This window comes from Mytilus trossulus, chromosome 11 (assembly GCF_036588685.1).
Source record: "Mytilus trossulus isolate FHL-02 chromosome 11, PNRI_Mtr1.1.1.hap1, whole genome shotgun sequence".
NCBI lineage: Eukaryota > Metazoa > Mollusca > Bivalvia > Mytilida > Mytilidae > Mytilus > Mytilus trossulus.
This window is the reverse complement of record NC_086383.1, coordinates 7874081-7899299: the sequence shown is the minus strand read 5'-3', so window position 1 is coordinate 7899299 and position 25219 is coordinate 7874081. Positions and strand designations below refer to the sequence as shown.

At 31.8% G+C, this 25219-nt stretch overlaps 1 pseudogene; it reads right to left on the bottom strand.

Moving 5' to 3' along the window:
* Window positions 1–22712, bottom strand: part of LOC134689681 (polyadenylate-binding protein 1-like) — a 40219-nt pseudogene extending 17507 nt beyond the window's left edge.
* Window positions 22713–25219: the final 2507 nt, after the last annotated feature.

Below are 25219 nucleotides of genomic sequence, written 5' to 3'. Positions count from 1 at the left end.
TTACAAAAATTTACGAAAAATTATATTCAAGATAAAAACATAAGACTGCAACATTTCGTAAAATAATCAATTAAGGGGCAGCAACCGAACGAAGAATTGTCCAATTCGTCTGAAAATTCAAGACAAATAGATCTTGACCAGATGAACAATTTCCTTGTCAAATTTGCTCAAAATGTTTTGATTTTAGAACCCTCGGTTTTAGTTTGATACCCCGATTTTGTTTTTTGTCCATGTATTTATGAACAGCGGTATACTACTGTTGCCTTTATTTATATGTTAAGCCATGGCGGTCATCTTGGTTTGTTGGCCGGATCAACGGACAATTGATTTTGTATAAGATACCCTTATAATGATTGTGGCCAATATTGGTTAAATTTAGCCACGTAGTTTTCGAGGAGAAAATTTTTGTAATAATTAACAGACGACGACAGATTGACGAAGGAAGACGGACACAAAGTGATAAGATCAGCTCACTTGGCATTATGAGCCATGTGGCCTAGAAAGTGCTATACAAACGGTAAAATAACACTTTTGCTCAGGTTTTTTTTTTCATATCACCATATTTTCCATTTCCCCTTTCATCTTTAATCAGTATTCTACTACATACCTGAGTTTTTATTTCACCTTGGATATGTTGGACGTCTGAATCCCTAAACATATGATCTCCTGAGGTTGTACTCAAAGCTTCAAAATAAATCATAACATATTAAAAGCAATAGAAGTCTTTAAAATATATGAAAGAAAAATAGCGAACATTGTTCACTCTTACAGGTTAATAATTGTCTTTCTCATACATTTTTTTTAGGAAGGACTTTCGCAAAAAATATGTCAAAGAAGAAGATGGACATCATCTTTACTTGAAGTAACTACGTGTTTTGGAACGGGAGACATAACCGCTTAGCAATATTTTAGATTATTGCATTGGTTGCAATGAATTTCATTGATTTCCCAGTGAAATAAAAACCGATAATTTAATATGTGAAATAAACGTGGTTACTTCACTCGTCTGACGCCATACAACAATTGGCGTAGTCAAGACGTCGATAACGTCGGATCAAAACAAGTTGTGAATGAGTAGAAAAAGATATGCTTCCTTACATTTTCTACTTACATTTCATAAAAAAAAGCAATTTGCCAATGTACTAAAAAGAATAACGATTTAGCTCTTCAACTTTTCTATTTCATTGACTTTAAAATCTTTGAGTGTATCGGATGAATTAAAATCCTGAAAAGGCTTAGAACGCATAAAATCACTTTAGTGCTGTAGTAAGTAGTCATTACTTCGGTACTGACGTGATTTCTAACAAACTTTATTCAAATTGTCCGTTTAAAAAAACAATCGATGAATTCAGCTAAATATCTTAAGGCCGTACAGTGACCAATAGCTGTAAACTGAGTTGGCTCTCGGTTTCAAAATAACAGCTCTTCAAAACACTAGCATATAGTGAGAGGGGATTAATAAAGGAATCAAAAGAGCAAAAAACAATTATATAGATCAATATGCTCGTTTTTGATAAATTAGCTATTGAAATTTTGGCAGGATAAATGTTCTCTCTTGACTTTTCATAGCTTTATTATTGACAAGTGTACGTCCACAAAAACAATTAAGAAATAATTAAAATTTTATAAGACTTTAACAGACAACTTATCATAATATAAGTAAAAGAATTATGAAAATAAAAATGGGGTCACCGGGCAAAATTTGTTAAGAGATTCAAATAGATAAAACCAGAGGATTCTGAAAATCTAATCAAAATTCCAAAACATGACAAACCAGCTTCGTTCTATGTCATCTGTTCGTTTGTGGAGAATTGTCTCTTTTGAAATCTTACCACATCATCTTATTTTCATAATGTGTACCTTTATTCATATTGTTGTAATGAGTAAAATATTATTGAACATTTTGCAATTGAATTCAATTGTAAATTATTATTTGTACTAATGATTATGAATTATAACGGTTTTTTTGTGTTTTCCTTGGTGATACACACATCAATCTATTAGAAACTTAACACTTTACAAATAATACTTATATAATACACATATTACTATCTGGACGTTGTAACTTTGTCGGCTGTCTTGAACTTGAGCTCATCTGTGGAACCTCTGGCATGTCTGTTGGAGAATAGAAATGTTTCTGTGTCTGTGTCATAATAGGAGTAAAATAGCAAGGTTCAGTAGAAGGGGACATCTGACTCATCATATCAGCAGCAGGCTGTCCCTAAATCATAAATGAATCAATTATGTGAAAAAAGTGTCATACTTGCAGCAGGCTGTTCCTTAATCATAATAAAATCAAACATCTGGAAAAAAATCATCATTCCGGCAGCAGACTGTCCATCTAATCAAATTCAAGCTAAATAGATATTTGGTGGCGCTGAAGAAAATATCTGACTGATCTTAACGATGTCACGAAGTATTTTTATTATCATCAATTATATGTGAAATATTTGGTGAGGATGGTGAGAACACCGTATTTTACGTTCAGACTGCAGACCATCCCTAAATTCAAAATTTTCAATGTGAATGATTCGTTTGGTGCCACTGATGATAGAAGGATCAGATTAACAGCAAACTGTCCCTAAAATTTAATCATGCGTGCCAAATATGTTGTTTAACTAATCGGAGTATCTTGATAATCATACGGGCTGCATGTTGTTCAAAGAATAATGAATTTGCTACACACGAAAGGAACACCCCACTCATCAGACTGAAATATTGTGTTTAAAATTGTAATATTACATATAATGAAAGGGACGAAGTTATCGATGGTGCATACAAACAACCATGGCTTGACACAAAAAAATGCTAACCCATGTTAAACCACAACAAATTCAAGAAAGAAAAAGGCGTTTTGATGGCAAATTACTAAATATTCAACTGACAATCAAACTTATGATGAAAGGAGGCGCACTAAATCAAGAAAGAAAAGACCAGTTAAATATAGATGTTTACAGTTTGTGCAAAGTTTTAAAAACGCTACATGTTCAGTGGCGGATCCAGTTATTTTAAAACGGGGGGTTCCCAACCCACAATGAAGGGAAGTTCCAGCTATATGTCCCAATTCAAAAGCATTGATCGGTCAAAAGAAGGGGTGTTCGAACCCCCGGACCCCCCCTGGATCCGGCAATGATGTTCGTGTATTCGTAAAAAAGTAATTGACCTTTTTAATAAACTCATCATTGAAACCAGGATTAAAGTGTGTATTTACGACTGACGCGCGTTTCGTCTACAAAAGACTTATCAGTGACGATCGAATCCAAAAAGTTTAAAAAGGCCAAATAAAGTAAGATGCTGAAGATCAAGATCATTGAGGACCAAAATTCCTTAAAGTTTTGCCAAATACAGCTAAGGTAATCAGAATGAGTCTTTACTTGTCCGTTTTGTTGTTATTAATTTTCTTGCGCATTTACAATAATTTGTCAATGCCTTTTATTCAAGTATTTAGATTACGAAAATGTTATTTCAGCAAGCGAATTAGAACAAAAACAATTTATATGTGTTCACAAAATGAACTATTTTCAACATACTGTATATGACATACAAATTTCCGGAAAGTTAGTTAAACGGTCATTAAGAAAATGTTGGTTTACCTGCATTATTATGCTAGCAGTACGCTGCATGTACTGTGATGCCAAATACGCTTTCCTCTCGTCTCTTTGTTGGGATAGAGCCACATATAACGGTCTTTCCTCAATTATCATACCATGCATTTATGCAATAGCCTCACTAGCCTCTTCCTGAGTTCTAAAACACACAAAACCAAATCCTTTCGATCGCCCATCTTCTTTCATTACCTAGGATAACGAAAAATTGGTCTGATACATTTTATTACGTATTAGCATTAACGTCAAAATCACTATACACTAGACATGCTAGATGTAGCTCAAAAGATTTTGTCTGACACATATGCAAATTCTAAATGATGTCTTTAATTAAAACTCCCCTTTAAAAGTTGCCGATATTAAAACAGTCATGAAAAATCATCAGCAATTGTGTAAAAGGCATGAAATGAGACTGAGGCTAATACATGCGCTGTTTAAAAGAAGTCCGAAGTTATGGTTTGATTGATTGAATGTTATTTTCCTTACGCCGCATTAGCACAAAAAGGCTAAATCGCGGCGATAGTAATGAATAAACAGCTTTCCAATTGTGAACTTTCCATTTCTAAGTAGCAACATTCCAGCAGCACCTACATACGCTGTATATATCTCCCAATTGATACGATATTCCCGTGCTTGCTTTTCCTATCATGATTTTCTTGATAGAGGGTTACTGCTCACAAGGAAGCTATTAAACCAAGAGTTCCAAATGGTGAAGTTGAAATCATCCCTTTGTAAATTTTACGGACGCCATCACGAGTTGGTTGACCGTTATAGAATAACCGTTTCACAAATGATATCGGATATGTTAATTACGTCGTAACTACAATCCCCTTCCCTTTCATGAATGTGATCTACCGAATTAGACTATTTACCGGATTTGTAATCACATAAGCAATACGATGGATGCCACATATGGAGCAGGATCTGCTTACCCTTCCGGAGCACCTGAGATCACCCCTTGTTTTTGGTGGGGTTCGTGTTATTTATTCTTTAGTTTCATATGTTGTGTCATGTGTACTATTGTTTTTCTGTTTGTCTTTTTCATTTTAAGTCATGGCGTTGTCAGTTTGTTTTAGATTTATGAGTTTGACTGTCCCTTTGGTATCATTCGTCCCTCTTTTTTTAAGAACACTCATAAAATCCCTAGATAATAGGAATGGTACAGATAATAAAGAAAGTTTTATCAAAACAATATGGGAGAAACATCATAAGTTTTAGTCCAAAAGCAACTAAGTTTAGACATTGAAGAGCTCGGTCAAACTTACTATACACTTTGTAATCTATTATTTTGATCAAACTTGGTACACCATAGTACTAAAAACAAAAAATCAGATTGAAGTAAACATTTTAAAGTCAAACTAGAGAACTTCATTCATTATTACAACATCAACAGTTGACGAATCATTAAACAGATTGTTTAAAGCCCGAGTAGAGAGAGTACAAGGACAATGACTATAATGAACTTGCATTTACTTTTTTTTCCAACTAGTATATTTATAGAGCTACTATATATAGCTAGTATTTACGAAGCATGTGTCAATTACTTCACTTCCCTTTTTTATTTTTTGAACATTTGTATAATGTAATTTGCGTCCATCATCTCATACAGGAGTATTTCAATAAGTAATGAATCAGGTTGATATATAGCAGTTGTACCACACTGACGTCAATTTGAGTTATAACAGTTTCATCAGACACTAAAGATTAGGATTTATGCATTATGCATTTTATGTGCTTATCTTAAAACGGTTTGGATTAAAGTTTTTATTTGCTGCTATGTTCCATTTGTCAGATGTATTGAAGCTTTTGATTATATCATTTAATACGACTCTTCGTTTTAGATTTCCCTTTGAGTTCGGTATTTTGGTTATTACACTTTTGATACTAATCAGTAATCTGTATAATAATCTTTTAGTTCAGTTGAGCTCTTTTTATATAAGTCAAACTATACAGGACGAATTAATTCTATTTAAAGAACAATGTTAAATGATATTCAGAAAATAAATAAATCAACTTATGCAAAAATACCGAACTCGGAGGAAAATTAAAAAGAAAGTCCCAAATAAAATAGCAAAACCAACGGCTCAAAATTACTGTATTATAAACTTTACTAAGCCTATAGAATAGCCCTAAAAAAAAGGAAAACTCAATATGAAATGAAATTCTGTTATCACAAGAATGCTAAAGAAGTGAGTTTTGTACCAGTTTGCACAGTTTAATTTAGTTTAAAAAATTCTGGAAATACACTGCAGGCTTGTGACAATGCCTCATAAACATTTCAAATTTTGATGGGGATACTAAGTATGTAGTCAATTACATTTTTTTACAATGCGGTGACACGTTATAGGAAAATAATACCTTCATGCTTGTGTTTAAATAAACTGTGAATAAAACAAAAATAGTCTTTATTAAGAATGTCTGTCTATTCATAGGAAATATCTATTCTGAAGAATGTCTTATAAAATGTATATATATTTCCTGAACATATAATATAATCTATAAAATATTTCAGAATAAATATATCATTAGATATTTTTAACTCATCCTAGATACCAGGACTGAATTTTATATTTCCGCCAGACGTGGGTTTCGTCTATAAAAGACTCATCAGTGACGCTCGAATCAAAAAAGTAAAAAAAAAAAAGGCCACATACAGTACGAAATTGAAGAGTATTGTGGACCTCAATTTCTAAACGTTTTGCCAAATACAGCTAAGGTAATCTACTCCTGAGGTAGAAAGTCCTCAGTATTTAAAAAATTTAAAAGTTTAATAAACAGTTAATTTATAAATATTACTATATCAATGATAATTCATGTCAGAACAGAAGTGCTTTTTCAAAAAGTTATTATTCAACTATTCAATAGAAATATGAATTTCACAACTGCAACAAGTTACAGCTAAATTTTAATGTTTATAGCGCGAGGCTTGCAGAGCTTTTTGATTAATTAAAATATTTAACTGTCGAGAGTTGTGAAATATAACACACGAATTAAAGTGGTGGAATCTGTTTCTCTAGTCTATTCTTCTTTTACAAATGTTTGAATAAAAGTCGGTCCATTGTATGTAACGTCATAAGGCATTGTTGCCTTTTTTTGTTAAGACGTCACAATAGAAAAAATCCGGAGAAACAAAGGAAATCTAACGTCACAATTAAATTAGACAAATAATTTGAAGAGAACAGATTTTCACATGTGAAGAGAAATATTTTCCTCACAACAATAAAAACAAATGTGAAAATAGCGCCAAGATTACAGAACTTCTTAGTTTTAACATTAGGAATACCTTAGCACTGGTAATCGTTCCAAATTGAGAAAATTCCTCTCTCAACCTTTCATCATCAATATTGTCGTTCAAGTTTTTCACATAAACGTTACGTTTTTCCGATTGCCCCTTCAGTTCAGCTTGTCTCTCTGTTTTCTGCTGTGGCCTTCCGACAAAAACGGTCTGGTCCCCGATCAGTGCACCATTCAGTTCTTCAGCAGCCTTTTGAAGATATTGATAAAAGAAAGTTACATACGTCACCTGCCTACTCTTCCAAGCACTTGAGATCAACCCAAGTTTTTTGCTGGGTTTTTCGTGTTTCTCAGTCTTTGGTTTTCTATGTTGTTTTGTAGACTGTTGAATGTATGTTTGTCTTTTTCTTTTTTAGCTATAGCATTGTCAGTTTACTTTCAACTCATGATTTTAAATGTCCCTATAGTATGTGTTAATCCATATTTAAAAAAAAGATGTTTCTATGTTAAGAAATGATTGTTGTTAACTTATAGAAGACATTTCCAAAGCACAATAATCATACTTAAATCAATAATACATGTATTTATGTACGCCAGACACGCGTTAGGATTAGATAATTTGGATAAGAGTCAATCACAAATTTTGTCAATCTGCTATTGCGTGTTATGTTATCTTTTCATATTACTTATGAATTCATTCAAAAGGAATAAAACGACGATTGTCATATGTGATGCAAGATCGTTGAAGGCTTCAGAGCACATGAGATTATCGACATGATTTTTATTGTGGTTTGCGTTATTCAATTTTTTATTTTTTTTTTAATGTAGTGTTAAATTTGTCACTTTAAGGGTTCGACATCATGGCCTTAGTGTTGACAGGCTAGTGATGCAATGATTGAACTAATTAGATGACACGACCATCGTTGCTTATATTGATGTGTTTATGTAACTGTTCAACACTAAACTATTAGTAGATCAATTATGTACAAACGTAAGTATCATTTGGTTCAAAATTAAAATAACAAAATGCCGAATTCTAAGGAAAATTTAAAACAAAAAGTTTCTTTTTAAATGGCAAAAAAAATATCTTTTAAAAGAAACTTACTGTCTGAGCTTCGTCAACATTTTGAAAATAAACAAAACCAAATCCACGACTTTTGCCCTGGACATCCGTCACTACCTGCCAAAAGCAGTTATAAAAATTATGTAATACTTTACAAGCTATAGTCAAATAGGAAAATGTTGATTGCCCGTATGATTTCTGCAAGTATGCTTGATATTCTAAAAGCGTTTGTTATGAATGTTATTTCTTATGAGGAGTGTTCATATTAAGATACTTGAATACACATTTTAGTGTTTTATCAATTTTTCCACCACTTGTATTGAAAAAAAAAGAAGATGTGGTGTGATTGCCAATGAGACAATCCTCTACAAGAGACTACAATGACACAGATGTTTACAACTATAGGTCATCATAAGGCCTCCAACAATGAGAAAAGCCAATACCGTTAAGTCAGCTATAAAAGGCCCCGAAATGACAATGTAAAACAATTCAAACGTCTAATAACTAGATAATAATGCAAAAAACAATAAACGTTTATTTGTGAGATTAACTTTAAGCCTTAGGTTGTCATATGCTTAAACTTTTATAAACCAATTCAAATCAGACCTTGAAGTTTAATCAGCAAACGTAATGTCAATTTTACTTGGATGAATAATATACAAGCGTCAGCTTAAAACTCTTCAAGGACATGACATCATCGCTTATCTTAGACAGCATTAAACAGACAATCAAAAAATATCGTTTTAGAATTCTTCTGGTGAATGACACAAATCGGAAGGTATCAACCTTAGGCTTAAAATATAAAAACAACACGTTATTAATTGCATACGTCCGAGTCATGGTTTACCTTCATCAGGAACACTGAAAGCCGAAAATTTAAAAGCCGAGGATGTTTGGAAACTAAAACATCAGGAGAGCTCTATAACCAAAAAGTAACCTCAAATATCTTAATCCATCTAAGTTCAACTTTGCTTTAGTAGAGATATGAAACATTAGTTTCTTCAAAATTTTATAATTTACAAACGGACAGTTTTAAAACGTTTGTTATCAAATAAGACAGTACCAAAGTACTGACTATTGATCTGATGATATCATCGGTGATTGATAGTAGACTAGCAGAGTATGCTCAAATCAAATATTTGATAGTCGAGAGTGTATAAGACCCGAAACAGTTGTTGAGCTATTCACCAAAAGGTACATTTTTTTTTAGAAAAATCTATCTAATGTAAACTTTGGTACAGGAGACTGAATCCTAAGTTTCTTAATGCTTTTGAAATTAAAAACAAACAGCGGCGCCATAAGCGCCTGATACAACCGTCGTCGTGTGTGCAATAATCAAAGATAGTTTCTAAGGTACAGCTTGGCTTGTGACAAAAACACCACTTTTTTTAACAAAAAACTCAATATTTCTAAAATAAAATGTTGAATCATCACAAAAGGTATACAGATCTTGAGATAAAATTAACTTAGAAGTGTCTGAAGTTTTAAGCAATAATCATAAATTGTTTGTGCGATACAGTGTAACATGTGAAAGCCCTCTCCCCCTTTTTATTTTTACGAAAAACTCAATATTTCTAAAATAAAATGTTCAATAAAAAATTTACCAAAAAGTATACAGATCTTTAGGTTATATAACTTATAAGTGTGTAAGGTTTTAAGCAATAATCATAAATCGTTTTTGAGATATGGCGCGACATGTAAAAACCCTATTCCCCTATTTAAGAAAATATTCAATTACTGAAAAATAAATTTTTAATCATCACCAAAAGTTCACATTGATATAACTAAGAAGTGTGTAAAGTTTTAAGCAATTATCATAAATAGTTTATGAGATACAGTGCGAAATATGGAATACAAAACACACCCCAGTTTTAGTTACACAGTCCAGTAACTCAAAAAGTGTACATCTTTTTTTCACCAAACAGTATACAGATCGTTTGACCATTATTATAAACAATTCATGAAATTTGGACGAGTCGTTCTCAAGGTACGGTGCGACATGTTTACGCCGGACAGACGGACGCCGTATATTTGTATACCATAATACCTGAATACGTCCCGTCAAAATTGTGACGGGCGAATAAAAACTGTTAATTTAAGATAGTTTGTAATCAATCATGTCAAAACAAATGTACTAACTACTGAGTCGACGATACCTGTGGAAATGCTGATCCACAAGCAGTGGTATTGACGTTTTGCTGTAAAAAAATGGAAACAACAATTTACTGACTCCATATGTCCGAAGTGTTTTTCCAAATCTACTTTCATCAACACTAACCCCTGTAACTGTCACTTATAACTTTTATTTACAAACATTTAAATGAGTGAGGGTCCCAAATCGCCCGAATATTTCCCTTATTTTTTCTTCTGACAAATTGGCAAACTTGTTAAAATACAGATTTTTAAATTTCTCTGGCTTATCTTCCAAGATTTCGTGAACTTTTATTTCAAGACTTATAGACCTGAAATATTGAAAATAAAGTGTACTTGAACACTGGATCATACTTTGTAATAACATTAACGGTACAATATTTTGTCAACCAGATGCGCATTTCGACTAAAATGTCTCTTCGGTGATGCTCGTGGCCAAAATAACTGAAATTCAAAGTTTATATAAAAGATGAAGGGCTATAATCCAAAAGCTCCAAAAAGTATAGCCAAATCCGTGAAAGGAATCAGAGCTTTGCATGAGGGAGATACATTCCTTAATTCATAACTTCTTACAATTTGTAACAACAAATTTTAATAACAAAAATAATCCGTATTTTCATGCCAGTACCGAAATACTGGCTACTAGGCTGGTGATACCGTCGGGTACTAACAGTCCACCAGCAGAAGCACCAACCCAGTGGTAGTAATAACATTACGGTACCAATTATTCTGCAACAGAGGCGCATTTCGACAAAACATGTCTCTTCATCGACCTGGCATCGACCCAGTGGTAGTAATAACATTACCGGTACCAATTTTTTCTGCACCAGAACTTGTAAAGAATCACTCGGATTCAAACAAAAATACTCTGAAACTGACATTATCAAGATGCTGTAGATGAGTCTTTTATAGAAGAAACACGTGTCTGGCGTACTAATTTATAATCCTGGTACCTTTGATAACTATTTATCTTTGGAGAACGTTTTTTTTTTCCAGTCCAGTAGTCAGCACTTCTGTGTTGACTTGAGTTATCATTGTTATGTTATTTTAAATTATCTGTTTACACAACTTTTGGAATTTTGGAAAACTAAAGTTTTTCTACCTCAGGAAAAGATTACCTTAGCTGTTTTTGGCAAAACTTTTAGAAATTTTTGGTCCTCAATGCTCTTCAACATCGTACTTTTTTTGGCCTTTTAAAAAAAAATTGTTTCGAGCGTCACTGATCAGTCGTTTGTAGACGAAACGCGCGTCTGGCTTACATGTAATTATGAAATTTTAATCCTGGTATCTATGATGAGTTTATTTTCAAAAGACTGCCCAAATTTCAATGGGAACTTGTTTCTTTATTATTATGATCTTAATTCATAAAGGAACTTCTTACGAAGAAATTAAATAAGCTAGCAACATCCTTTTTAATGTTCCGTTATATAGATGATGTTCTATTACTAAATAACACAACATTTGGTGACTATGTTCAACAAATCTATCCCAATGAACTAGAGATAAAGGATAAAACAGATACAGTTAAGTCTGCCTTATATCTTGACTTACATCTACAATTGACATTGATCATTAAATGAAAACTAAACTTTACGACAAAAGATATAATTTCAGCTTACCAATTGTGAACTTTCCATTTCTATGTAGCAACATTCCAGCAGCGCCTGCATACAGAGTATATCTCCTAATTGATATCTCCGGGATTTGTAATAACATTTATAAGCAACAGGACGGGTCTCATAAGATGAGCAGGATCTGCTTACCCTTCCGGTGCACCTGAGATAAGCTCAAGTTTTTGGCGGGGTTTGTGTTTATTAGTCTTTAGGTTTCTATGTTGTGTCTTCTGTACTATAATTTGTCTGTTTGTCTTTTTTTTAGCTCTATGAATTTGACTGTCCCTTTGGTATCTTTTATTCCCCTTTTTTGAGCTTTGTCACAGTATTGCATGTTTGCAAACTTATAAATCAAATTTAAAATAAGTTTTAATTTTCATATATACACATCATCAATTCTAAAGATCTATGACTAGTCATCAAAGGTTCCAGGCTTCGTCAAAATATACTTACACTTTCGTGCCATTTAGCGACATTCCATTTACTCTTTCAGTTGCAACTTTGGCTGCTTCCACAGTTTCAAAATGTACAAATCCACGGGATCCATGTTTGTCACAAACAATCTTTTAAAATAAATATTTGCAAATCTTACGGAAAAGATAAAAAATATGATAAAAAAGGTTACCAAAACTGTTTTAGCTTTCGATCATTGGTCTCCTTGTGAATAGTTTTTGCTTTTACGATCAACATGCTTTTCCTTAGTTTAGATAATAAACTTCATAATGATCAAAAATTCCTCCTTATGAAATACGTACCATAACTCCGGTGACTATCCAATTTGTCCTAGTAGATAATTAAGGCCCCACAAAAAGATCTACATAATAATATTGAAATGATTACAAGATTTTCCGTTGCAAGCAATAGCGCATGTCACCCATCACCCATTACCACTGGGCGCAACCATTTTAAAACAATTGAACAGTGAATAAAGATTTATTAATTGCTATACATCTTTTTGTAAATTTTCAGTACATTCAGAGCATAGAAAAAAAATTCTCAATCCTGCCGTTTCTATGATAACGGCAGCCATTTTGAAAGTTATAATGTCAAAAGTATCATCTATACTTGCCAGTAATGTTGATATTCATTCATTTTGGAGCATTTTGAATTTATTTGACATTTATGCAGTATCCATGGTAGTAATTTTGAAAATTCAAACGTCAAAAGTCTCATCTAGACTTTTAAGTTAAAAGTCGTCTTAAGTTTCATAAATTTTGGAGCATTTTTTATTTTTTTATTTTTTACATTTTTGCTTGTTCTCATGGTAACAGAGACCATGTCAAAAGTTTGATGACAGATGCCACATTCGTACATGGTAGGGAAGATACTAACAACATTTCAATAGATTTGGACTACAATTTTAAGAATGTAAATGCTACATGAAGGGTTTTGAAGGATTTAGACCATGTTTACATTGTTTCCATGGCAATGGCAGCCATTTTGGAAATTCCTGAGCCAAAAGCTACATATACAAATATAACAAGTTCGATTCATTCTGATATTTTTGATATTTTTGCTGCAAGTTCCATGACACTAAAATTGTTCCGATCAATGTCAAAATCATCCAAAACTTGTATATAGTAGACAGCTACTAAAAATACTAACAAAATTATTCACCAAACCCTGAAACTTAAATTTTTCACTTTTGTTTGGTTTCCATGGTGATGGCATCCATTTTTTGTTTCAAAGTTGCATATCAACTCGTAATTATTATTTCTTATTATAGTGAACAATCATTAAGATTGGTTCCTTTGGCTCAGAGAAAACTGCGTATCAAAATAAGGTGGAATAATAATAATAGTAAATAGACTTGTAATTGCTAGCAATAACGGATCACACCCTTCTCTCATTGCCAAGGTAACGGCAGCCATTTTGAAAATTCGTGTCTAAAAGTTTGAGGAATTTTGAATTTGGCACATTTTTGCTGTTTCCATGGTAGCGGCAGCCATTCTGGAAAAGCCAAAATCAAAAATTTCATCTCCACTTGGCAGATAATATGAATGAAGTATAAGCCTACCCATATAATTCACCAAACCTTAAATTCAGGGATGGGGTAATCGTAATCTGTAATCGTAATCGATTGTAATTGATTACATTTTTTTCAAGTAATCGACAGTAATCTGTAATCGAAGACATTATCGATTACATGTAATCGTAATTTAATCGATTACAGCAAAAAATTGGATGTAATCATCGATTACTTTTCGATTACATTTCGATTACTTTGGTAAAGTAGTTTGATGAAAAATAACCTATTTCAGAGTTAAATATGTATGTTATCACTTTGTAGTACAAATAAAAAATTATGCATCAACAATACTTGAGAGTTTAGCAACTGCCTTATTTCTATCTATTGTCTCAAGCTGCATTATGAGTAACCAGATCTCCTATCTAAATTTACTTTATATCCAGCTTTTGAAACAAATGGATGTATGTGCTTGTCAATATATCAAGAGCTTTAATATTTAAATAAGAAAATAGATTTGAAATAATAAAATAGATCTTTAAAAAAATGTGTATGTCTTTCGTTTAGTTCTGTACTACATTTTTTTAAAAGAAGTAAGCTTATTTGTCTTAAATTTCCTGAAAACATCATTTTCAATCAGAGTTCAAATTGAAGCTTAGAATAGATAAACAGTTGATATCTTAAATGTTATGATATACATGTATATAAATTAAATAAACAAGAGGCTCTCAAGAGCCTGAATCGCTTACCTTAATCCTTTTGGTTAAATCTCTCATCAATGATTATTTTGGCTTTTCGATTTATTAAAATGTTCTTTGGATCGTCCTATTTTCTTCAAAAGCCAAAAAAAATAATCATTTTCTCCTATGTTCTATTTTAGCCATAGGAGCTATGTTTCTTGACATACAAGGAAATAAAATATAAAATTTATACTAGATACTCTAAAACTCATTTAGCCTAAGTTTGGCTGAAATTGATAAAGCAGTTTCAAAGAAGAAGATTTTTTAAAGTAAGTCAACATCATGACCAAATTGTGAAAAAAATCTTTAAAGGGCAATAACTCCTTTAGGGGTCAATTGACAATTTTGGTCAATTTAACTTATTTGTAGATCTTACTTTGCTGAACATTATTGCTGTTTACAGTTTATCTCTATCTATAATAATATTCAAGATAATAAACAAAAACAGCAAAACTTCCTTAAAATTATCAATTCAGGGGCAGCAACCCAACAACGGGTTGTCTGATTCATCTGAAAATTTCAGGGCAGATAGATCTTGACCTGATAAACAATATTACCTCGTTTCAGATTTGCTCTAAATGCTTTGGTTTTTGAGTTATAAGCCAAAAACTGCATTTGACCCCTATGTTCTATTTTTAGCAATGGCAACCATGTTTGTTGATAGATCAAAACTTCAGATACAATTTACAAACAAAATACCATAAGGAACATTCAGTAAAAGTTTGGAAGTATTTGGCTCAGTAGTTTCAGAGAAGAAGATTTTTGTAAAAGATTACTAAGATTTACGAAAAATGGTTAAAAATTGATTATAATGGGCAATAACTCCTAAAGGGGTCAACTGACCATTTCCGTCATGTTGACTTATTTGTAAATTTTACTTTTCTGAACATTATTGCTGTTTACAGTTTATCTCTTTCTATAATAATATTCAAGATAATAAACAAAAACAGCAAAATTTCCTTAAAATTACCAATTCAGGGGCAGCAACCCAACAACGGGTTGTCTGATTCATCTGAAAATTTCAGGGCAGATAGATCTTGACCTAAAAAACAATATTACCCCGTCAGATTTGCTCTAAATGCTTTGGTTTTTGAGTTATAAGCCAAAAACTGCATTTGACTCCTATGTTCTATTTTTAGCAATGGCGACCATGTTTGTTGATAGATCAAAACTTCAGATACAATTTACAAACAAAATACCATAAGGAACATTCAGTTAAAGTTTGGAAATATTTGGCCCAGTAGTTTTCTGTAAAAGATTATTAAGATTTATGAAAAATGGTTAAAAATTGACTATAAAGGGCAATAACTCCTAAAGGGGTCAACTGACCATTTCCGTCATGTTGACTTATTTGTAAATCTTACTTTGCTGAACATTATTGCTGTTTACAGTTTATCTCTTTCTATAATAATATTCAAGATAATAAACAAAAACAGCAAAATTTCCTTAAAATTACCAATTCAGGGGCAGCAACCCAACAACGGGTTGTCTGATTCATCTGAAAATTTCAGGGCAGATAGATCTTGACCTAAAAAACAATATTATTCCGTCAGATTTGCTCTAAATGCTTTGGTTTTTGAGTTATAAGCAAAAAACTGCATTTGACCCCTATGTTCTATTTTTAGCAATGGCGACCATGTTTGTTGATAGACCAAAACTTTGGATACAATTTACAAACTATATACCCTAAGGAACATTCAGTTAAAGTTTGGAAATATTTGGCCCAGTAGTTTCAGAGGAGAAGATTTTTGTAAAAGATTATTAAGATTTATGAAAAATGGTTAAAAATTGACTATAAAGGGCAATAACTCCTAAAGGGGTCAACTGACCATTTCCGTCATTTGACTTATTTGTAAATCTTACTTTGCTGAACATTATTGCTGTTTACAGTTTATCTCTATCTATAATAATATTCAAGATAATAACCAAAAACAGCAAAATTTCCTTAAAATTACCATTTCAGGGGCAGCAAACCAACAACGGGTTGTCTGATTCATCTCAAAATTTCAGGGCCGATAGGTCTTGACCTGATAAACAATATTACCCTGTCAGATTTGCTCTAAATGCTTTGGTTTTTGAGTTATAAGCCAAAAACTGCATTTGACCCCTATGTTCTATTTTTAGCAATGGCGACCATGTTTGTTGATAGATCAAAACTTCGGATACAATTTATAAACTAGATACCCTAAGGAACATTCAGTTAAAGTTTGGAAGTATTTGGCCCAGTAGTTTCAGAGGAGAAGATGCTTGAAATAGTTTACGACGACAGACGACGACAGACGACGGACGACGGACGACGATGGACGCCAAGTGATGGCATAAGCTCACTTGACCCTTCGGGCCAGGTGAGCTAAGAAAGAACACAAAAACCTTTTAAGAATGGCAATGCATGGCAATTCTTTTTAGAAATACATACATGTATTCCTTTGATACTACAAATATATTTTGTATATAATTTGATTGAAAAAGTTAACAAATCTTAACAGCATTCTTGCCTTTACTAATGAGATGATCAAAGTCTTCTAATCAATAACAAACATACTTTGTTTTTAGTTCAATTATCTTATGTCTTATAATTAAGAAGGAAATTTACAATATTTAGCCCCAGGTTATAAATTGTACTCCAGTGGCAGTTAAATAATCTGTAATTAGGGTGGTTATCCAAACAAAAGGTTTAAATCATGCATGTCATTATAAAAATAAATTTTGATCTTAAAAATTAGCTGAACTAATCAATTATTTTACTTTTTTTTATATTTCCTTAAATATTATAATTAACTATGCTAAAATATTTCTTTTAAAAGAGTAAATTTAAAACAATTAGTTATGAATAAGTGATTATTGCAATGCGATGACATCTTTCATTTATTTTGAAAGTAAAAATTTCAAGATTTTTTAAATATTTCTAATCTTCATCAAGAGATTTGTTCTAAAAAAAACGCAGCTATTAACTTATAATTTAGAAACAATGCTTTGAATGATGCATTTTGTTGAGATCTTAGTTTCCACTATACAAATGTGAAGCAATATAATTGTGTTTTACTTATGTTATTTTTGTTGAAATGTTGAAGTATGTAATCGACAGTAATCGAAAAGTAATGTAATTTCTTTTGATAAAGTAATCGATTGTAATCGATTACATATCTAAATTTGAGTAATCGATTATTAATCGATTGCACAAAAATCCTCCATGTTATCGATTATTAATCGATTACATTTGTCAGTAATCGTGCCCATCCCTGCTTAAATTGATATTTTTTTACCTTTTTTTTTTCGGTTTTCATTATAATGCTACTACTAGTAAAGATAATTTTATGATATGGTAAAAATCAAAATAATAAAAATAGTATGATGATGCGGAGTTAAAACAACTAAAGTTTTACCTTACAACATACAATATTACCAAAGACAGAGAAGGTATCATGTAATGCCTTTTTGTCAATGCTTTTGTCAAGATTCTTGATTGATATGGTGCGGCCGCCAGATTTTCTTCTAAATGGATATCTTTTTGCCCACATGATTCTAATTGGCCGTCTGTTTATAATATCAAAGTTCAGTGTTTCAATGGCTCTTTCAGCTACAACATATATTCTATAAAAGTAAAAGTTTTTCTTAACTTTATAGAAATGCAATTGAAATGAGCCCATACTCGTCAACTTCTAACGTATGTTCTTTATCGTTCGAAGCAGACAATGTCCTCTGAATTGCTTCCACTCATTTGGTCAATACATAAATTTCATCAATCAAATATTTGGTTGATTATCCTGAATGTGTTGTCAAATAAGCAACTAGTTTGATAAGAATACTTAGTAAATGAAAATTATCATCACCTAAATGTTTTACGAAAAATAGTATCCGATATTACTCTAGATATAGTTTGTAAAATATATTTCAAACGAATATTCAAAACAGAAGAGAATAACAGCATATCATATATCCTTTAAAAACATTTTGTTTTTTAGCACGACATGTCTAATCTAGCTATCTAAATGATATAGCACCAGTCTTTTCAATATGAAGTTTTTATCATTCTAATTAACAATGTGATATTGATTGATTGCTTATAACACAAGCACGCAAAACATGTTTTATTACAAAAAAGACTGTGACATACTTCGTCTAATAGAGTTGCCGTAACACCATGATGCAAAATTACATAACAAAGCAGAAGAAAAAAATTACACTGACTTAATAAATCATTCAAACTGAACTATAACTTTGAAACCATTACCATCTTCTGGCTGCTGAAAGTTGACATACGCATAACCAAGCGATATTCCTGTGATCTTATCTCTACAAACACGGATACTGAGAACTGGACCTGCTGTTGAAAATTTCTCGAACAACATAGCTTCGGTTACATCTTGGTGAAGATCTCCTACATACAATGAAGTCATTGGGTAACTTGCACCAGCCATTTTCAGAGGTTAAAATATGGCGCTGTTGTTTGCTAGAACAATATTACATGTAAATTGTATATGTTTTGTTCTCATTTAATGCTGAAAGTTAAATAGAATATTTTTTGGTCTTTTTTTTTATCTGTTGATGAATTCTTTCAAATTTCTTTCTTTTTTTGTTTTAACAATTTGGGGTCTATCTTAACCTCTCGTATGCTTACACGGGTTACATATATAGTTTGTATATTTACTGAAAAATCTTGAACCCTAGTCTTAACAATTTTTCTACGCCTAAAACTATTATTTTTCATCGTCAATTAGGGTCGCATTAAACAATAACAAAAAATCATAGATATCTAATAGTTTATAAGCTGTGGATCTTGATATTACGGTAAGAAAACATACAAGTTTATCAAACTTGTAGTGCTGAAGTCAACGGTAACGACTACATTAGCAGATATAAAAAATAAACACATTGTATTGTTGGCAAATGTTTCGAACACCACAAATGTCTAAATTTATATATTAAACTTGATAGATTCGATTGGTTTATTTGACATTCCATATAGATACTTTTCATATTAATATGTTATTGTAACAGGCTGAGTCTGTTTTAATAGGTACGCAAATAACATGAACACAGAATGTATTTGAAAGATATATGGCAATGAAATGCCTCAAAAGGCACGTATACAGAAAGGTGATCATTATCAAGATTATATGTGTTGATTAAGGATATATTTTGTGATTGTAATTGAATTTATGGAGAAAGAACAAAAACTCACCAGGCCTGCTTGAAATATATTTTTAAGTAAAGATAGTTGATTTTTTTTAATAATTTATTGAAAAAGGGGAGACCGGGGTTGAATGAGACAGTGACTGTAGATCCCCCTTTAGAGAAGAAATTATGGCATATTTTGAAAGTATTCTTGAAGTCTTTTTCAAATTGCATCGAGATAGAAATGGTATGCCCTAGCAGTGTTTTTGAAGAATTTATGAAGTAAATACTGAAAATCTAAGCAGTGAGTATTTTTTACGATGTTCGAAATATCTTTTATACTAGTGATATTCATAATACCTTGTAAATAATCAAGGTATATAAATGAAGATAAAAATCCGGGGCTCAATGTGTGCTGTCATATAAAATCTAAGTACAATAAGTTTCTTTTGTCTGATCGCCACGTGACCAACACTACATAGGGGCAGGTTGATACAGCACAAACGGGGCAGGTCGTGACAACCTGAGACAATTTTTTTTGTGAGTATTTTCTCCCATTGATTCCAATATGAATTATTTCAATCCAAAGAAGGGATATACACATACAACATCTGACGTAAAACACTTTGTTTTTTTGGAGAAAACTATATTGTTCAGTCAAAACGAAGTTCAATAGGACATACAGTGAGAACAAATTATAAAATTATGCAACATTAATAAAACAAAATGATTAAAGCAGCATCTGCTTTATTATACCTTATCCGCAATGCAAACGACATGTTAGATATAAGCACATACTACAACATCACATACCAACGAAACAGTTCTATTATTTAACCGCATCATATATTGCATTAGATATACTTAAAAGGCAGCATTTATATGTCTTATAAAACAAAGTTTCTTTATTCATCTTAAACCAAATAGTTTTCAAAGGATAATACCCTTTAAGGCCAACATTACGCAGACGTTTGCTAGTATATAAGCAGCATCTGCTAGATATTTTACTTTTACAATAATGTAATGGAGTTTTACATGACAGCACAAACGATTCCGTTTTTTGGTATAATCAATATTAATAGTATTTTTTTCGAGCATCGTAAACGATACCCACTGCTTAGATATTCACTATTTACTGCATATAATCTTCAAAAACGCTGCTATGACATTACCATGTCTGAATGACCCGCCTGTCTTTCTTATCATGATTGAATTTCATTCATACAGCGAATACAGTAGACTAATGCATATAGTAGCTGATAAACAGACCCAGTTACAAAAATTGAACATTTACCAATAAACATGAAAATGAGGTTACAAGTCGGATTAATCATGCCAGACAATTTACAACAAACAATCATATCTTACATAGAATATATAGTTAACCGATTGCTTATATGATTATAGTATTTGAGAAAAGGACATAACCATGAATAATTTATATTGACTAAAGAACCCTGAAAATGAGGTTATGGTCAGATGAACCCTGTCAGACACACATACTATCATATCTTCACATTTACCAATAAACCATGAAAATGAGGTCAATATGGTCAAGGTTAGAAGAAATCTGTTAGACAGACATGTACATATTACCATCATTCCTTTCACAAAATATAGTTAATATAAGTCTCTTGGTATCTGTGATACGGACATGATAACTGAGTCTGATCCATGACATGAGGTTGTCGGTTAACACTGTATGAATGGCATATAAATCTTGCAAGGATCCAATATACAAAATACCAAACATAGAAATTATATAACTAAAGATAAGTGATGTTATTCATATGAAAAAACAGTTTCTTGACCATACAAAGGAGGTCAAGGACAAAGGACACATGTCCATGACTGACGGAAAAGTTCTTAACATAGCGTATTTCAATCGCCAAACAAGGTATGACCCCTCTAGTAGGTGTTTCACCTTCTGAAATTGTGACAAAGCATGTACATCTGAGTATGGAAATATGACTAACATTACTGTATGTCACAGCTCAACCCACCCTCTGTCACAACATATATCCGACAGGTGTGACTAAAGAAATACCTTTAGTGGATTCAACTCCTTCTTAAAATGTACACGAGATGTTTGTCTAGTTTGCTACGTCTAGTGAGAAAGCTGCGTACTGTTGATTTGTATGTATAGACAAAAACATAAAAAGTGTCTCATTCAATCCCGGTCTCCCCTACCTAGCTTAACATCTGGTTTGTCAGATACAGATATGCGTTTCGACTTCATATGACTCGTCAATGGCGTTCTGGTTATCAAATCAACTATTGGCCAACATAATGAAGAAATTAGACGATTAAAATCCGCCAAATTCAAAAAAGGTTGCGATAAATACATCTTATGCAATTAATGTAAAGATTAATAGGTAAAGGTGATGAAATTAACCTGAGCCATAACAAATGCCAAAATTGATATAATACAAATATATACACTATGTGAATGTCTTCTAAGAATTTTATTCTTCGACTAAAGTTTGTTTCCCCTTTTTTTAAGAGGCTCAGAATACCAAAGGAAAATTCAAAACTCAAAAATCGATATAAACAGCCTTTTTAACCCATCCCCCACCTTTTCTCCGCATAAACAATGACATTTGATAAAATGTCAGTAAATTACTATAAACCAGGAAGTAACGAACACACACCTTATATAGTTATAATCCATTTAAAAAGTATTTCTTGTTCATCCATTGTCATCCACATGCACAGTTTAATTATATCCGCTTATGTTATGTAAGCGCTTGATGTTTTATGTTAATATGTGTGTTTTGTTTGCATTCATTTTGCTTGAGTGTGTAATGTATCATAATATCGATTTTAATAGCTAAATAAAGTTTGTATTACTTTGGTTACATTGTATCGACAATGAATAAAACTTTGATTTGATTTGATTTGATTTTTTTGTTTCCGAAGACCTAAATTTGTGTTGCATCATAGTCATTTGTGTTGAAGTAAATAATGTTTAAACTGTATGATTTTATAATCACAAAGATTAGATACGATTATAATCAAACAAAGATAAACATTATAGTTAATCCAACGTTAAACCAACTGTATATGGAATGTATGTATATGAATTAATGTAAAATATATACAGAATAAAAAACTATATATTAGAAACAATCTCCATACCTTCTTAATCATTCAAAGGCAGTCACATATTTTCATGCTGCTTGTATAAACTACTTTCGTTTTTGAATTAATTATAAATGGTTAAAAAATTAAAAAAAAAGAATCGAAGCCGGCTAAAAACAAAATCCGTTCTATTTGTTAATGTTAAATAATCTGAGTAAATAATACATGTACTCGGTAAATTGTTACTGATAAGAAATAGTAATATTTATATTTTTACTGACTCAACCCCTGAATAATATATTTATGCAAAAGTTGTAAATTGGCACGGTAGTATTTCCTGACACATAAGGGATAATAATAACCTAGGAGGAAAAATGTTTTCCTGAATTTTTTTTTAGTTTTAATCTCTGTCCTGCCTTTTTATTTTTCACTCTTTAGGTCATGCATTTTTTTCTTAGTTAATCTTGACTTTTTCTAAAAAAAAGTAAAAAAATCATGAAAAACAATTTATTAAAGTATGAGTTTCGCATTATGGTCCCTGTGGATTTTTAAAATATGAGAGCTAGTGTGAAATAAAAATATTTTTTGGATAACTAAGTACTAAAATAGCCTTCGTATTGGGTTTATATGAACATCAAGATTATGTAATGCATGTAATAAAGATGTTTTCTGTATGACAGTCTGTATTTGCATGCCCATACCATACATTGGTCCGGCAATTATTGTAATGTTTTTGACGCACGAACTTTGTGATTAGATTTTACGAAAAAATGAGGCGAAAGACACCCATTTTTTATTTGATCATTAGGAAGATCTATGCAAACAGTTTCTAAAAAGGTATCACTCAAAGGCATAGCAATTCTAGTTTGAACCAAATTTTGGGGGGATATGTGATATGTTTACCCCCCTTTTTGCAATATTTTATTGTACATAAACGCAGAATGTTGCCATGGATACACATAAAAGAAAATATTTTTCACCCTTTTAACTTTGAAAAATCAGATCTATGGAAAATACTGATTACATACATATCCACATGTACAACACAAACAGTAAGGTTAATGTATTATAAATCCAGGAATAGGAGATAATATAACATTTTGTAGCTCATTTCTAATTTTATTTCTTAACTGTGGAGTGCTACCATATATGTTATTTTATCATATGGGTTCTTAATTAAATTGAAACAAGCATTTATCACACTCTTTATTTTACTAGTGATTTTTAGTTTTACAAATTGTTATTGATAATTTATTACAATTAGACAAAATGAACAAACAAACAATTGAAATAAAGTAATTGTTAAATTGTAAATCTGAATCCTATTTTGGTACTATCGCCCAAAGTGACACAATTCAAGTAAAGTAATATTTTTTTACTTTTTCATGTATGCAGTTCATATATGTTCCTTTGGTAAAGTTGCTACATATTCCAAAACATTTGACCTCCCATATGATATTAACTTCCGATATCTTCAATTTCAGTGATCCTAATTCAATAAATGTATTACAGTAACTGATCAACATGATAGATACAAGAGATTACAGATTTAATTAGCGTGGATTTTTTTTGTTTTAATTTCTAGTACAATTAAACTTTTTTAAATCAATTTGATAGTTAAGTTATGTTGATCTGCTATATGCATTTGTATCTAATAAAGCTGACCATCTTTTTAATATTAGTCAGACCGTACGCGTACGGTCCGACCGTATGAGTATTTTGAAAAAGTACGCATATGGTCCAGACCGTACGCGTACGGTCCAAATACCCATACGGTCTGGAACAGTTATATAGCAGTTTGACAAACACCAATTCTGATCATTGAGAAGCTTAATATTCCTTTTACAACACAATGTAGTTTAAAACGTTAAGCTGACTTTACAGAGTTATCCTTGTAGTGTAAGGTACCACCTTAAAAGGACGTAGAAATTTTAATAAAAATTGACAGCGATACGACGAAATGTTGAAGAAACAATATTATATCCCAGGTACACGGATGTCTCATCGACATTATCATTGTCTATGTTCAATGGACCGTGAAAATGGGATAAAACTGTATTTTGGCATTTGACTTAAAAAGTATAATATATCATAGGGAAATTGTGTTCTAAGTTTCAAATTGATTGGACTTCAACGTTATCAAAAATGTCCTCGACCATAAACTTTAACCTGGAGCTGGACCGACAGACAGACGAACGAACTGAGGGACGCACAGATCAGAAAACATAATGCCCATAAATCGAGCATACAAAACGTTAATTTTACATATGAATATCCGGTAATCGAGCCCATGTGTATGGTTCCAAAAGAAGCAGATTTAAAAAATCTTAATTTGTCTTGAAATATGAATGACATTTCTGTATATATACAAATTGACAAGGTCCCCCTTGTAATACACTATTCTTACAAAGACTGTTTTGAGGACCTAGTTTGCTGGAGCTCACCTTCACTCGTTTGGTCGTATTATTTATAAAAAAAACATTTTCTATTATTTTATTTGCAGGACAAAATGGTAGACCAATCAAAGACGATATAATATCAATGGGTGTATATGCGTTGGCATTTATTTTTAACAAAGTGTCCAAAGTAAACGAATGCCCAACTCGCACTATCATTTTTAATGTTCAATAGACCGTGAAATTGGGTAAAAA